The sequence below is a fragment of the Amblyomma americanum genome, chromosome 3 (genome assembly GCF_052857255.1).
Source record: "Amblyomma americanum isolate KBUSLIRL-KWMA chromosome 3, ASM5285725v1, whole genome shotgun sequence".
Lineage (NCBI taxonomy): Eukaryota > Metazoa > Arthropoda > Arachnida > Ixodida > Ixodidae > Amblyomma > Amblyomma americanum.
The window spans coordinates 128,438,308-128,455,076 of NC_135499.1; the positions used below are offsets into that span (position 1 = coordinate 128,438,308).

A 16,769-nucleotide genomic window follows, 5' to 3' on the forward strand; every position below is an offset into this window, starting at 1 on the left:
AGGGTGTTCCTCACATATCGGACATGTGCTTGGGTATAGTTTGGAGATGATGTGTTGTAAGAGGCTATGTGGGTCCTTAGCTGCCTCGAAGCTACGGCTTCTTCTCTCGTCAGCTTCTGGTGCGGGGGTAAGTACAATCACGATTTAGCTTGTGGTAGGTAAGAATCTCACTGTACTCTAGTGGGACCGGCTGAAGGGCCACTGAATATTCTGTCCGGGCCAGGTTAGTAAGGCCTCGAGCTACGGCATGCGCGCGCTGGTTACCGCTTACAGACTCGTGACCTAGCGTCCAGATGCTTACAATTTAAGGAAAATGGCGCTTTCGCGTTGTTAATTTATGGTGTGCGTTCGCTGATATGCAGCAACTTGCGTAATTTCGACATGCGCCGTTCGGGAGCCCGAGATCACGTGGATTTTGTTTTCCGTCAAGCTGGAGGCCATTGCGAGAGGCCGTTTTCTCTGCTTCTACAGTCGTGGAGGGTCGCACGTTGGTGGCTGCGGTCATCTGCAGGGCGTGGTCGACGATACAGGTGACTATAGCAGGTCGGGAGGCGTATTGCGCCGCGATCTGCGTACTTTGCGTTCGTTAGGTTTCCTTATTTTACCGTAAGGAACTTCGCTTTTAAGCGCCTTCTCTCTGCATGGTACTCGGCGTGCCTGTTTTGTGCGAACGGATTGACTTTAATTCTTGTCCTGAGGTCAGGCTCCACCCTGCCTGTTAGACAGTGTTTCTCTTTTTGATCAAAATGGTGGCACCGAGTTTTTTTCGGCATAGACACCACGAGTTTTCAGCGACTGGCTGGATAATTTTTAACTCCAATTTTCTCAGCCATAAACGCGTCTTTCGCTGCCGGCAAACGTCTACATAGCCAGAAAAAACCACAAAATAAATGGAGAACAATAATTGGATACATTTCTCCTCAGTGCATCTTTAATCAATAAATAAACCCTTTAACGACATGTAAAAGAAATATGCAAAAGAAAAAAAGACAGGCAGTATCGCAATAACAGCAGCTGTGAGCATGCCGGTCAGCGAGGTAGCGAGGTAAAGCAGGCAATGTCTTTGCTTTTTTTCTTTATTATGCTCCTTGTGTACTACTTGACTTCCCCTTAGAGCACCAATTATGCACTTGTAGGCGTTATATATTACTTTAAAGGGAGAGAAAAGGCGCTGTATACGGATTAATGTTATTAACTCACGATGGAATTTAATAAATACACCTAAAGAACGGGACACACGCAGGACCAGCATTCCTAGATGAAACATTTTAATATTGAAATATTGTAAGATACTATTACAAAAATAATGAAGGTGGGCAGTGGTTCATTCTTCTGATGCGTGGCAAAATATTTCTTTTAAAGATTTTTCTTCGAACAAATCGCACTTATAAGACTTGCATAGAAAACCAATGGGGAACGTTTCTGACGACAGCAAAAAACGTTAATATGAAAAACATGTAAGCCTGCCGACGTGAAATCTTTCGGCATATTGATTGTTATAGTGAAATTTTACATTATCTGATATCTAGAAGAGCGCGATGAAGAGCTAGTTGGTACGACATTATAAGAGCAAGAACTGCGCAAATAGGACGGGACAAGAGAGAAGAAGGACGGGGACGAGCGCAGTCCCGTGTGCTCAGTCCTGTGTGCTTCTTCTCTCATTGTCCCGTCCTATTTTGTGCAGTTCCGGTTTTCTTAATATCTGAAAACATTGCGTTCGTAAACTTTTCTCCTCGTAAAATGCATTTGTCCAGAATTGTTGCAGTTATATTCACAGAATAAGTACGCGCCTAGCTCGGCAGGTCTTGCACAGCGAGGATATAAGCTTTTAGACATAAGAAATTCTTCTACTGGCCTTTATTTATGGCGTATATGCAAGCTCTCTGTGCGCTATATAACCCATCCAACCACTGTCCTGATCGATAGCGATCGTCGCAATATATTCGCTTCGCAGTGAAGGCTGACTCGAGACAAAAACACTTTGATGTGAGGTCGTTGCAACCAGTTCGTGAGAGACTTTCTTCGTATACGCATCATCGAGGGTCTTCGGATAAATTTTTCGGAGAAAGCGGTAACGTGTGAGGCGACGCCTGCTGACAGTGAACGGTATTTACTACCGTCCGGATGGGCTCTTTAGACTGTCGCCATAAAAGGAAGTGCATCTGCTGTTATTTACGATCCCGTCTAGGCACTATATATGCCTCCGCGATTTGTAGCCTTGAGGAGCCGTTATGATTCGTACGTTGCTGCAGTGTCTGCATCTTTGAATGCGATTACACAACGATGCGCTTATAAATACATTTTATATTTTTCTCTAGTATCTTGTCGTTTCAGGTAAAATAGCGCCGTCACGTGCAGATGGATACAAGGAAAATGACAATTTAGCTCTACGAATGAACTGTTTGGCCGCAAACCATGTGTCTCCACCTTTACCATGGCGCGAAACACACGCGCGCAGAAGAATCTCATCGCGCACAAGATTTTGATTTAGGTGGCGAGTCGTGCGGCTCGCACCTGACGTTACCGCGAGTTCAGCGCAGAGCCAGCGCATCGTGGCTTTTGGACAGCCCTATGTGACTCCGAAAAACCTTCCCCGGAAGATCAAACGCGACGGTTCATTCCAAGCCCAAAGAAGTAAAAATAGAGTAGGCTGCCCTCTGGCGCACTTCAGGAAGTGCGCTGTAGGTTCTTACTTCCTTTTTACTCTCATACAGGCGTATTTGTGTTGAGAATGTGTAATGATGGAAGAGTCGCCGTCGCTGACGACTGACTGTCCACGCGATGCGCTGAGCGTTGATGTTGTTAGGCGCTGAACACGTTCATGATGCGAGACGCGCCAACAGCTGGCAAAGCTTAAAAACTGATGCGACCCTCCAAGTCTCCCCGGTGCAGTTTCAATTCACCGAAATACGTCACCTATGCTCCTATGCACTGCTATGACGATATCTATGTGAAGTCACTGTACGCTTTCTTTCGGCACATTTCCTTGGATGCGAGCGACCGTATCTGCTTCCTACAATTCGTACAATTGGGTCTCCTCGAAAGGGACGAATCTAGTTGGGACACAACTTTTCATCCGAGACCAAGTGCTCTTCGACCATAAAAAAAATTCTGCCTACTGGCTGCCTCAGCCACCGCACCAACAAGAGCGGGGTAAAATTGCGAATACGCGTACACATAGGTAAACACAAACGACTATATGGATGACTGCATAGTCATTTAGGATAACAGAGCCTAACTAAGCAGGTAAGTTATGGAATAAATAATTTAGCTCCAATAAATTCAAGCAATTGTTATTGACCATGCACTGCAAGAACTGTTAAACTACAAAATGCATCATGAAAATTAATAGAAGTCAGACAAGCAAGGCACTGCTAAACTACACAGTGCATTTTGAAAAAATAATAGAGGTCAAACGAGCAACGAAACGCAAACGTTTTATAAAACACAGGTACAAAGCGTGTCAGTAGAAGTGTCTGGTGAACCTTAATTTTTTGCGACTGTTTCCAAGCGCTAATTTCTGAACTTAGCAACAGAACTGCACTAATATTACTGTAGTCGCCACGTTTTATATGTAGCGCAGCAAAAATTTGCATGCTCATATAACCCGTTTACCTCAAGCTATTCGATCAATGCGCTAATTCGGAACTTGTGAGTTCGCGTGAAAGCAATTAACCTTAATTGCTTAATTAATTAAGCAGCCGCAGTACTACAGCATGTGGTGCTACTTTCTCGTGCAAAGCGGGTTGATGCAGCAGACGCGCAGGAGAGAAAACGAATGCGGCAACAAAATCAAACGCATAAAAATGAAGAAAAAAATGACGCTGAAAAGAGGAATTCTAGCAACATTCAGAAAATCAGAATGGAAACAGGGGTAGTATTGCTCGATTCCATGGTCGAAAATTCTGTAAATTTGACCCATAATTTCTTAACTGAGCAGCCTCCGATGATACCGGAGATTCCGGAGGAAAATTCCGGCGATGTCACCCGCCGCGGTGGCTCAGTGGTTAGGGCGCTCGGCTACTGAGCCGTAGTTAACCCTGGGTAGAACCCGGCCGTGGCGGCCGCATTTCGATGGAGGTGAAACGGAAAGGCGCCCGTCTACAGCGCGAGATATCAGTGCGCGTTAAAGATCCCCAGGTGGTCGAAATTATTCCGAAGCCCTCCACTATGGCACCTCACCTCCTTCTCTCTTCCATCTTTCACTAGAACCTTCCCCCCTTCCCTTAGTGCACGGTTCTGGTGTCCTCCGAGATGTGGTACAATTACTGCTACGTTTTCTTTCCGCAAGAACCAATTCTCAAAAACTAATTTCAATTTAGGTTCCTAAAATTTCTTTGCACTCGGTAAAAATTCATTATTCGCCATTACATTATCTGACAAAGGACTAATTACCAGAATGGAACATCACTGGGAAGGTGCAGGAAACTCATCACAGAGACAGAGCATCGGTAGTTCGTTAAAAATAGTAAGAAGAAACGGCGGCAAAAACACCACCACCACGTAATACAGAAATATAATGCCTTCCAGTGGGGGGCCAGAAGTTTTAAAGCTCAAGTTTGCTCACGCCGAAACCGAAGAAAAACACGACGGCAGAAAAATGGACGTGAGACACGCGTGGGCGGGCGGAAAGGTGGCGCGCAAAAACATGCCGCCCACGTTTCCGCGATAGTTCTATAGCCGCCGCTCCTTTTGCAACGCGCTTGTCTCGACGAAGGAGAAAAAAAAAACAGGGCAAAAAAAAACAGCCCCGAGATCTCGGTAATCGTTTCGAAGGGAGCGCGTGGGAGCACCCGGCAGCAGCCGCCTACGGAGCCGGCGTCGCATAACACACGACTCTCACGCCGCTCAGGCTGCAGGGTTAGTTCCGACAAATTGTTCCCGCCGTATTGCGGTAGCGACAGCGCTGTTGTCTTGAAAGGAGCGCTCTGTGGTCCCTCGCGTATAAGGCGTCTTCCTCGCCGTTGACGTTACGACTTCGCAAGGAACGACAGTGCACGCTTCCAGAAGAATGGAGAGCACGCGATTCCGCGTCTTTGTTGTGTACGTACGACCACAGACTTTTTCTCTACACTGTTCCCAGAGCCCCTTTTCGGTACCGATAAGGTCATTTATGGCTTGAAGGATCGCCTCGGGGGATATTTTGTCCAAGGCGTCCTTTAAATCTAAGGTCCTTCTTGAAATGTTAGTAAGCACTCCTTCTCGCAGGAGCAGGAAGGAGTCTTGGGCCGAAAGCCCTGGCCTGAGACCAAACATAGTAGGGGGGAAGAGATTTTTCATTGTCTTCAGTGTAATTTTGGAGGCGGGTGTGGATGACCCGCCCTTAGAGTTCTCCCGAACATGATGTTAGGGAGATGGGCCGGAGGGAATCAAGTGACGGTCGCTTGCCGGGCTTGAAAAGGGTGATTGTTTCAGCATGTCGCCAGTCCTGAGGTACAATGCTCTTCACCCAGAGTTCGTCATTGAAATACTCACTGATGGCTTTGGTATGCGCAAGACTGGGGCTACGAATAGTAGCGTTTGTGATTTTATTAGCTCCAGGAGCGGTGTTACGGTGTCATGCACGGGCTGCGGCTTGCACCTCGGCTATTGTTCGTGGGTCATCAAGTGTGCGGTTCTGAAGACCACTCGAGGGGGTTGGACAAGGTGGTATAGAAGCCTCGCCAACGTAACGCGTCCACAAAGCGTCCGTGAGTTCCTTGTCGGACCCATGGAATCGCTGAGCTATCGTTTGGAGTGCACGATTTGTAGTCGATTTGTCTTTGTCGGGTTCAATGAGACAGAGGAGGATGGGCCAGGTTTGAGCAATGGTGAGGGTTTCCTGTCAAGGAGGCACAGAACTGTACCGAATTCCGTAGGGCGAGTTGGGTGGAATATTGCAGAGCTTCTTCTGTGATGGAGGAAATGCGCAGGAGGAGTAGTTTATTGAGTCTCTGCTCTTTCCAAAATAGAGTTTTTTCTCGTCTCTCACAACTGTAGATGTCGCTCGACTTATGGAATGGCGGCCGTGCGTTTTATGGCTTGAGTAGCAGAAGCATGAGTATCTCGTATTTGTTGTGTCCACTCTGTTATGTTCGTGACCCTTCCTTCGGGTGGGGGGCATTTACGAAACCCTTCCCTATTAGTGAGCTTCGTATCCCCAATGAAACGTCTGAGCTGGGGAGTGGAGATTTCTGTACTCAGGATGCAATGATCACTCCCCGGGGGCCCCAACGAGGTTGATCCATGTGACGTTAGTGACGTTCCTCGCAAAAGATAGATCATGAATGGTGTCGCTGCACACGCTGTTGCCGATTCTGGTAGGTGTTGTAAAGTCCGTGGCTAGCCGGAGGCCTTCCCTGTCCGCTGCTTTTACCAGGGAGGTGCCTTTTTCGGTGTCCTTTGTATATCCCCAGGCCGTATGGGGGGATTTTAGGTCGCATAACACTACAAGCTAGTTTTTTTCCTGCTGTTCGAGAACAATCATGGAGCATGTTTCCAAATTGTTCTTGTTGTGCACGAAGTGGTCTATATATGTTTAATATAAAGGTGCTGTGTTTCCCCCGCTTTTAATTGTGGGAGGACTTCCAGCAATACGTGCTGATAACTTAGGTAGAGTGGGCCACTGAGGCTATAGATTTTGACACATACACAGCGACGCGGATTAAAAATTCGGTAGTAGCCTCTTAAGGCGGCGGATTGCGTTTCTATTTCATGAACTTAACGGCGGTGAAGAGGTCATTGCTTACGTATGTACGTTTCTCACGGGCCGCACGGCCACGATACGCATCGGTCAAACCCGCTCCTACGTCAAAGATAAGCCACACAAAGGCACACCTCAGGGAGCTATCATTTCGCCCCTGCTTTTCAACACTGATATGCTCAAGTCTGTCGCGTGCACTACAAGCACTTCCAAATGTAGGCTTTACCATATGCGCGGATGATATAACTATATGGGCCACAAAGGGTTCCCAGGGCCAAAGAGAAACTGCCACACAACCAGCAGCATGGATCGTCGAGGACTTTGCCTCTCAAAGCGGCCTCCTCTGCACCCTGGATAAATCGGACGTCATACGAGTACACGGCCCGAGATACTATCTCCAGGTTCCATCAACCTCACGATCGAGGGTCAAGCCATCAGGAAAGTTAACCTGATCTGCATTCTTGGTATTTGGATACAGAGCAACCTCCGTGTCACCTACAACATCCAGACTCTCAAAACCACCGCAAACCAGATAGCTGGCATGATCAGTCGCTTTGCCAACCATCGCCAAGGAATGCGAGAATACACTCTGACCTGGTGCAAGCACTGGTATTTAGCCGAATCACATGCGGACTACTGTTTCACACGCTAGCAAAGGAAGAACAGTGCAGCAACTTAACACCATCGTAAAAGGGGTATACAAGAAGGTCTTAAGCCTCTCTAAAAACACCTAGACTGAGCATGAGTCCACCATAGGAATATTTAACACCTTAACGGAACTAACAAAAGCCATCCGTGCATGTCAAACACTAAGGCTTCACACTACCCGAGCTGGAGGTGCTCTCCTACGCCGAGTAGGCGCAGTTTCGGACATCCGCGCACTGGATGCTCAATCCTCTCTAGAAAAACAACAGAGCAAATATATCGATACTGAACCGATACCGCAACATATGGTTAAAGACATTCACAGAGGAAGACGACAAGCGCAAGTATCCTACCTACGCCGACGCCTAGCCAATTCCTCGAACTTGGCTAACGTGTACGCCGTAGCATACCCGGACCATGGCAAATACGCAGTGGCGGCATTGGACCACCGCTTCTTCACTCTATTCACTGCTTCTGTAAGCGCCGAAACACGCGCGGCCGCGGAGACCGCCATCGTGGTCATTGCCATTAGGCATTATGCGTCCCAAGACCACAGCACTCATGTGATAACAGACTCAACACACCTGTCGAAGCTTCCTGAGAGGCCGAGTTCTCAAGCACACTAGCCGGCTCATGGGCACTATGCCCCTCACCAAGCACCAACAAATCACCTGGACCCCAGGCCACGAGGAAACAAGAGGGCACATGCTGTAGCTTGAGACATCATCAACCGAGTGGGGCCACGCACCGTGCCCGCATTTAGCCTCTACCTTCGCGGTATAACGAACGTCTCGAGTTTCAGCGTTTTTAAAGGAGGCACTTCCCCCAACCTCATAAGAAATTAGGCACCCCAGATGCAGTCTCTTGGCGGCAGGTACAGACGAACACATTGCCGAAAATCCAGAGACTACATCTCATAAACCCAACACACTGACTGATGTCCTTGGTTCCAGGACTGCCTTACACTCTTCCACATTTAGTTGGGATGGGGGCCGAACCAAACACTCTGAAGACGAAAAACACGTCTTTTGAGCAGTGGGAGGCGCTGCTGACTACAGATAACCTGAGGGACCAACGGGCCCCAATACAACAGGTCCGCAGGGCAGCTCAAGCCAGTGGAGTCCTGGAATCAGGTCCTCACCCATAAGCTATTATTTAATAATGTTTTCCTCCTCTTCCTCCTCCTCTTCCCAGAGCCCAGCGCCAGCTCTATCCTCCACCCCACCGCTCCCTAAACAACAAACACGTAACACTGTGGCGAAGACTAGAGACACACACTCTCCCCTTACCCGTTACCATATCCCACTATCATCCTTTCTTCCCCGCTCTTGCGCGCACTCTACGCCCAGAACCCTTCGCCTCTCATCCTTCCAATCCCTAAGAACACGCACTCCGAGCACGATGGAGAACGCAGGGCAGCCCGCGCCAAAGCCCTGCACAAGCTCTACGGCAACAGTCCTGAGGTAGCCTACGCGGACGCGGCAGCGTACTCGTCGGGCTGCCGCATGGGTCTCGCCGTCGCTAATAATCAGGCCGGACTAATCGCATCAGGATCCGTCACCACAGATTCAAAGGAAATTCCAGAGGAAGCGGCCATTGCACTCGCTCTCATTTCCTCCTCTGCTACCAAAATTCTCTCCGACTCAAAATCCGCCCTATCCAATTTCGCCAAAGGCCTGATATCTCGCACCGCGGATCGACTTGTACGCTTCTGGCACCCCACCCACCACGTAACCATTATCTGGACCCCCGCACACGCAGGCCTCCCGGGTAACGAGGATGTCCACTTGCTCGCCCGAGGTCTCACTTTCTCGGCCGGAGTTGGACCTCCTGCACCATCCCAAGAGCGTCTGCTTACGTTCAAAGATATTTTACTTACTACCGAGATACCTGGCGCGTTTACGCACTGCCGGCTTCCTCCCTAACCCTAACCCAGGCCTCCCACTGGCGCCGCCTCCAGACTCGAACTGCTCTCTACCCTATTCTCCTTCATGCTCGCTACCCCGATCAATTTCTTTCTTCTTGTAAGCTCTGCGGGAAACCAGGGGACTTCCTTCACGTCCTCCTCACATGTCCTACCTTCCCACACCCTCCACCCCCATCCACGGCGGAGTCATACTGAAGTCATACTGGCGGAGTCATACTCTCCTGGCCAGCTCCGCGGCTGCTGACCAGCGCCTGATAATTACCGACACCGTGAAGCAGATAGCCCACCAAGGGCTGTCCTTTGCCCTGTAAGGGCAGCCCCCTAAGTGTTTCCTCGTGCCATGTTTGGGTGTGCACCCTCTGTATTCGGCAATGAATGTTTCCACCACCACCACCTTCGCCTCTTTCGTCCACATCATATTCCTCGGTGCAGCGGAACTTCCCGCATGGAGCCTAGAGACCTGGGGGGACTGGAAGACCCTGCTGCGCTCGGAGGACCCGGTCATCGCCATCGGCCGGGCCGCCAGTGTTATGAGCATTAGGAACATAAACACTTGAGCGCAGCGGGGTCATGCGGGAACCCAGGGGCCTGCGTGCCCCGAATTCCTTCGTCGCATTAAAGTTTTTTTTGTAGCGATAGCTACATTACGATAGCATTTCGAGCCTTCAGCGTGGGGGTGCCATGGCGGTGGCGGCGCCGCCACGCTGTCACATGGTGCGGAACAGCTGCCGGCGGCGCGGCACCGTGGCTGATCACAGGATAGGATAACTTTATTCAGCTGTAGCGCAAGTGCTTTTATGCGGTTCGGATCAGTCTACGCAGCGGTCGCTTGTCCCTATTCCAGTCTGTATGTCTCTTGTTGCCAGGAAGAAAGAAAAAGAAAATGCACAAGCCTGCTCACTGGCTCAAGCCGAGCCACAATCGCTACCACGTGCAGATGGTAGGAGAGTTGAAAGATGGGATAGAAAGACAGGATAGTAAACACGTTCTAAAGACAAGGCCGATCCCGGAGGCAGTGCAATACCGGGCCAACCGGTGGCGGATGTGAAGCAACCTTCAAACTTTCCGCCACATTTCAAAAATAAGTCCAATTGGACCCGTAACAGATGCTCTACGGGGTCCGCTGGATGCTACAGTCAGCTGAGCTCGGCGTACCAGACCGATCTGGTCATTGCGGCATCATTTCTCCCTTTCCTCAGGGCGCGGTTCGGGTGTCCACTCGAGACAAGTGAGACTGCCCCATTTCCCCTCTTAATAATAATAATAATAATAATAATAATAATAATAATAATAATAATAATAATTGGTCTTTGAGGAAAGGAAATGGCGCAATATCTGTCTCATATATCGTTGGACACGTGAACCGCGCCATATGCGAAGGGATAAAGGAGGGAATGAAAGAAGAAAGGAAGAAAGAGGTGCCGTAGTGGAGGGCTCCGGAATAATTTCGACCACCTGGGGATCTTTAACGCACGATCTTTAGCACCCGTATTCAAACCCGACCGCCGCTGCTGCGTTTCGATGGAGGCAAAGTGTTAAGGCGCCCGTGTGCTGTGCGATGTCAGTGCACAAAAAGATCCCCAGATGGTCGAAGTTATTCCAGAGCTCTCCACTACGGCAGCTTTCTTTATGCTCTCACTCCCTTCTTTATTCCATCCCTTAGGGCACGGTTCGGGTGTCCACGGAGATAAGTGAGACAGTTACTGCGCCATTTCCTTTCCTCAAAATCAATTTTCATGTGCCTTATATCTGTGGTCAGTTTTTTAGCCGGAAAACACTTATAACCGTTCTAAATGGGTTTCAGCGGTTTGTGCCTGTGTATGGACCTCCTGCATGTTTGTAAACAAACGAGGTGGCGCTGCAGTCGCTAGCGAGCTCGTGGTAGGCAAAAGGTCGGGGAGTGGCGTCGCGGATAGGTGTTGTGCGCGGGTTTTCAAGGCTTGTAGGCGCGTTTCCGGTTTCTGCGAATCACAGCAATGGTCGATGCTTCCAACTTAGTAATTTGTCGAAGTACACGAGCTCGCGTTGTCCACGTGCGGCCTATAAAGAGAAATAGTTTGCCACTGTGTATTGTATATATGGTTAGTAGTAAACATGTAGAAAGCGTTCCTGCCGTTTATTTACGCGCTAGGCATTGAACAAAACAAGTTTTGACACTCTGCACTAGCCGGAATGATTTTACTTCGGGACAGTAGTGAGGGGAAGTGCTGGCGTTGTTTCGCCGGAGCAGACATGCGCTCATCGTCTGCTGACATACGTACGTGTCGCGCTGCGCGAAAAGTGGGGACAGAGTCGTGTCCCCGATCTCCTGTCTCGCTTAGCGCTGATTTTAGCCGCATGACCACGCACCAGCCAGGCCGACTTGTCCTCTTGTTAAGCTGGTCGATTTGGTGAAAATTTTTGATTTCTAGAATTATTTCCTTTCCTAGCCCTGAAGTCTAGTTTCGTGACGAAAAATTATAGCAAAATATTGAGTACAAATTTATAAATTACGCGTTTTAGAAGTGTGGTCGTCAAAAATTGTGAGGTAATTTCTTTGATTTCAGTGCCGCATTTCTTTGACCAAAGCGAAAGCGAAGATGCCATAAACGAGGGAATGAACATTAAGGTTCGTTTTCTGACCTCTCACATTTTCTGCGACTGGATCACTCACCTTCGTAATTCGCATGAAAATCAAATGATTCCATTTGTCGCAAACTATTCCTGAGACGTTGAGGAGCGTAATAAATCTCTCGATTTTTTCCCTACACGTGCAGTATTGTGTTAGTTATTTTTTGTAAGAAACGTTTTCATGTAACTATCCATGCATAAGTACTGATCATCAACTACTCAATTATTTGAGACCTAGCTTGGGGGGACTTGACGACGGTGTTAATTATAATTACCCAGAACTGCGCCAGGTATAGCTATAAATAAAAGGAATGACTGAAACTAGCGTAGGAATTTCATATTTGCACCAAGTTTAGTTACATATCGCATGCATGAATAACGAAAACACTTTTCATGCCACGTCCCCTCAATCTCGCCACGTGTCTGTTAGTAGCACGCCTGCGGCTGCTTCTTTCCAAACAAGCTTCGCGATCATGTATTACCTCATGAAACATGACACATGCATGATGCAATGAAAAAGCATATGGCGTTTAGCACACTTAAAGTACGCTATTCTAAGCACACCAACGCGACCGCGCAAGACTGACACAACTTACCAGACTTCTTTCTACTCGAATGAAATAATTACGTCGTCATATCAAGAAACAGTTTCAAGTAACTATTAAATGTCGCAAAACGCGCCATTTAAACATGGTGTGCTATTAACAAAAAAAACGCATTCCTTCGGGGCGAGTGAACCTGTCGGCGCCCCGTACACTCCGGCTCAAGGTGATAAGTACGTGTGCAGCTACATGTCTTTTTTTTTTCCTTGAGCAATTATCAGCCTACTATCCTGAAGTTCAGGTGAATGAACGCAGTAACTTGCATGCATTAAGTGCATTGAGTGGCAGTGCCTATCGACTCCCAGACTTCGCGCTTTACTACCGTGGCCCAATGCCTGTTAGCCAGTTTCCGAATGCGGCATTTATGCGCGAGAAACCTATCGAGGCTAATTTAATATTTTTTATGCTACTACGCGGATCCAGCAGTGACGCAGATGGTCAATATATGCTGCTTCTGCAGTGCACAGGCTTGAAGCAGCCGCCGGTAACTGCGGCAGCTGCGGTAGGCACGGGCAAGCGGAACCTGTTTTGCCTACCATGCGAAAGTCGCTGCTAACATCAGCGCCACCGCATTTTCGTGACGTCGCGGGGTGAAGGAGGTCCATATGTTCGAAATGTAAATGAAAATTGAATATGAGGGGCAAAGGAAATGACCCACCGTGGTGGCTCAGTAGTTAGGATGCTCGGCTACTGATCCGGAGTACCCGGGTTTGAACCCGATCGTGGCGGCCGCATTTCGATGGAGCCGAAGCGTTAAAGCGCCCGTGTGCTGTGCGATGTCAGTGCACAATAAATATTCCCAGATGGTCGAAATTACTCCGGAGCCTTCCACTATGGCACGTCTTTCTTCCGTTCTTCTCTTAGTCCCTCCTTTATCTCTTCCCTTACGGCGCGGTTCAGGTGTCGCTGATATGTGAGACATACTGCGCCACCTCCTTTCCCCAGAAACCAATTTTCATTTTTTTTTTCAACGAAATGGAGCAGTAACAGTCTCGGACTCCCGAACCGCGCCTTGAGGAAAAATATAACGGAGGAAGTGAATGAATCCAGAGTTCCCGGGTTCGAACCCGACCGCGGCGGCTGCGCTGTTATGGAAAACGCTAAGGCGCCCGTGTGCTGTGCGATGTCAGTGCACGTTAAAGATCCCCAGGTGGTCGAAATTATTCCTGAGCCCTGCATTACGGCACCTTTCTTCCTTTCTTCTTTAACTCCCACCTTTATTCCTTTCCTTACGGCGCGGTTCAGGTGTCCAACGATATATGAGACAGATACTGCGTCATTTCCTTTCCCCAAAACCAATTGGACACGTAACAGATATTCTACGGGGTCCATCTGTTGTTCCCAGGAAGAAATAAAAGGAAAGTGCACAGGCCTGCCCACTGCTCAAGCCGAGCCACAATCACTACCACGTGCAGATAGTAGGAGAGTTGAAAGATGGGATAGAAAGACCGGATAGTAAAGACGCGCTAAAGACAAGGCCGATCCCGGAGGCAGTGCGATACCGGGCCAACCGGTGGTGGGAGTGAAGCATCTTTTAAACTCTCCGCGTCATTTCCAAAAATAAGTCCAATTAGACCCGTAACAGATACTCTACGGGGTGTGGACATCTCTACGGGGTCCGGGAAGAAAAACGCAAGTAGAGCTGGGGAGTGAAAGGTGTTTAGCCTGGAATTGTCGCCAGGTCGTCTGTTGTTTTGTCAGCGATATGTGTGGCGGGGGTAAAGTAGACGTTCTTCGCGGTAGTGCAGTAGTGGCGTCCACTTACAAACTCATGTATGCGCCATTCTTTTTCTCAAAACCACCGGAAGGTTTAGACTCTCCAATTTTGAGGAAAGTAAAGGCATGTAACTGGCTTCCAGCGTCAGTGGCCACCTCAACCGCGCTTTGAGTGAGGTACATGGGGGCGGTGTCCTCCAGCCATCTTCAAGTTTCTTCTTTTCAAAAGAGGCTTCACTTGCCTGAAAAACTGTTCCTTGATGTAACCGGTATTTTAAATTAGAGTTTTGCGTGCAGTAAGCATATTTTCGTAATGCCAGATTTATGCTTGCAAGGCATAAAGGTAAGCATTGGAATTTTGACTCAACCAGGTTCGGTCACTGTCTCAGGAGAGCGGGCTCTTCTGCTTCTCGTTCCGTTCACGTCGGATTGCCCATTGGTGTTTATAGTAACTCTCAAGAAGAACTGTATTTGTGTCACTGAAATCAGTTCAGACAAATTTGATCAATTGCTCCCACTAATGATAGATATTTCAGCGCTGGCTGTTACTTCTGCATGTTATGATCATGATGCACATGCTTACAAACTACGAAGCGCAGGTGATGTGCTTTAGAGAAGGTGTCAACCAAAACATCCCAACGGTGATGATGACGGTGAATGTTTATGGCACAACGACAGACAAAGATGGCAGCACCCGCCGCGGTGGGTCAGTGGTTAGCGCGCTCGGCTACTGATCCGGTGTTCCTGGGTTCGAACCCGACCGCGGCGGCTGCGTTTTTATGGAGGCAAAACGCTAAGACGCCGGTGTGCTGCGCGAAGTCAGTGCACGTTAAAGATCCTCAGGTGGTCGAAATTATTCCAGAGCCCTCCACTACGGCAACACTTTCTTCCTTTCTTCTTTCACTCCCTTGTTTATTCCTTCCCTTACGGCGTGGTTCAGGTGTCCAAGGATATATGAGACAGATACTGCGCCATTTCCATTCCACAAAAACCAATTATTATTATTAGTCACTGGAAGCTTCCAGTGACTCTAGCAGCTTTGGCCAAAGAGCGCCATGGTACTTCGGTGTTCACAAGCATTTCACCCCAGCTAAACCGACCACCATGCCAGGGGAAGGCTTGTACCCATTTCGTTACCGGTGGGTACGCGCTGGCACTGGAGATCGAACCCCGCACCTCCCGCAGGGGAGGCGGATGCTCAAACCCCTAGGCCACCGCTGCGATACAAGATGTGTTGTGGTGCTAAGCTAGCAAATTTAAGAGTAATACGTTTTTTTTCGTCCATAGTAATAACGGGGAGCACGTTTCTTGACATTGCAACGTTCGTGAAATGGGAAGGCATGGATGAAGGCAGCTGCCTAAGCCTTCCTCTTTCGGCAGGCAGTTCTGAGGATTTGGCATGAACGTCGACAATAAGGCTTCTTAAAAGTATGGAGAAATTTTTACCTTTAATTTGTCTGAAAGGTCACGTTAGTTCATTAGCTAATGTCTCATTAGTTCTAAAAAAATGTTAAAGGTCATTACTGTTAAATATTTGTATATCTTGACATCCAAGCTCAATTCCGATCTTATTAGCATTGAAATTTTGTGCGCCAGGAGCGATAAATGTAATCTTTTGGTGCGAGAAGACCCTCGACCACATAATATGGCAATGCCCATACTCTCCCGGGGGGGGGGGGAGGGGGGGGGGGGAGGCGCACAATATAGACAGTGCAGAGACCTGGGAGACCCTGCTGCGCAGCTCGGACCCTGAGCTCCAGCTGCTGTTCCTCCAACCGGCTGAAGAGGCTGCTGCGACCCAAGACCTCCCAGCCTGCATCTGAGGCGGTGGCACCCGCCCCCTGATCTGCTTGTCGGGGGGTGGGCAGATCACCTTATTCGTTGGAAATTAAAGTTTATTCCATCCACCAGTTTAAAGTGAAAAGCCGCGACCCATGTGTGCCTTATAGAGCCATCACACAGCCGATATGCGATGCCTGCAGGTATACCGATCCGGAGCGTACACATGCAGACGATGCTGTGGCAATAATAAAATGGCACATTTTCAACTCAAGGAATGAATAATACATACAACGGCACTAATGAGCACTGTTGAGATATTATTTCTACTGTTGCTACAGCAAGTGCGACTTATATAAGAAACAATGTGTCTCAAATTGAACAATGTTAACTCTAGTTAACAATGCTGATCCAACCCAGATTTTATAGCAATGCATAACGTGCTATTAGGCAAAGGTCACGGGGTTAACAACGCGTTGGAGGCTGAGCCGGATTACGACAGAAAAAGAAAACAATTTTCAGTAAGGACGCGTGCGTATTGCTCTGCGGGAGAAAAAATTTACTCTTCGAAAATGTAGAAAGAGTAACTATATTCGAAGCGACACCTCGTTTCCGGTATTTCAGGGCTTCACCTACTAGTCGTCAGTGCGACAGCGTTGCCTTCGAGGGAGCGACGGCTCCCTCCAACGCGGATAATAAGCACGGCTTAGTTCCATTTTAGAAACGCGCAAAACGTTGCCTTGCTTGCCCGGTCGTGCCGCACGTTTCAACTAAAATGGCGGTGCTCGAATTAGCAGCAGAGGTTCTA

At 48.6% G+C, this 16,769-nt stretch overlaps 1 protein-coding gene and 1 pseudogene across 1 annotated transcript in view; both read right to left on the reverse strand.

The window, feature by feature from the left end:
* Nucleotides 1-16,769, reverse strand: part of IA-2 (tyrosine phosphatase IA-2) — a 528,690-nt gene that overhangs the window by 457,025 nt on the left and 54,896 nt on the right. The gene's annotated exons all lie outside the window — the stretch shown is intronic.
* Nucleotides 10,245-10,388, reverse strand: LOC144126391 (U2 spliceosomal RNA; annotated as a pseudogene).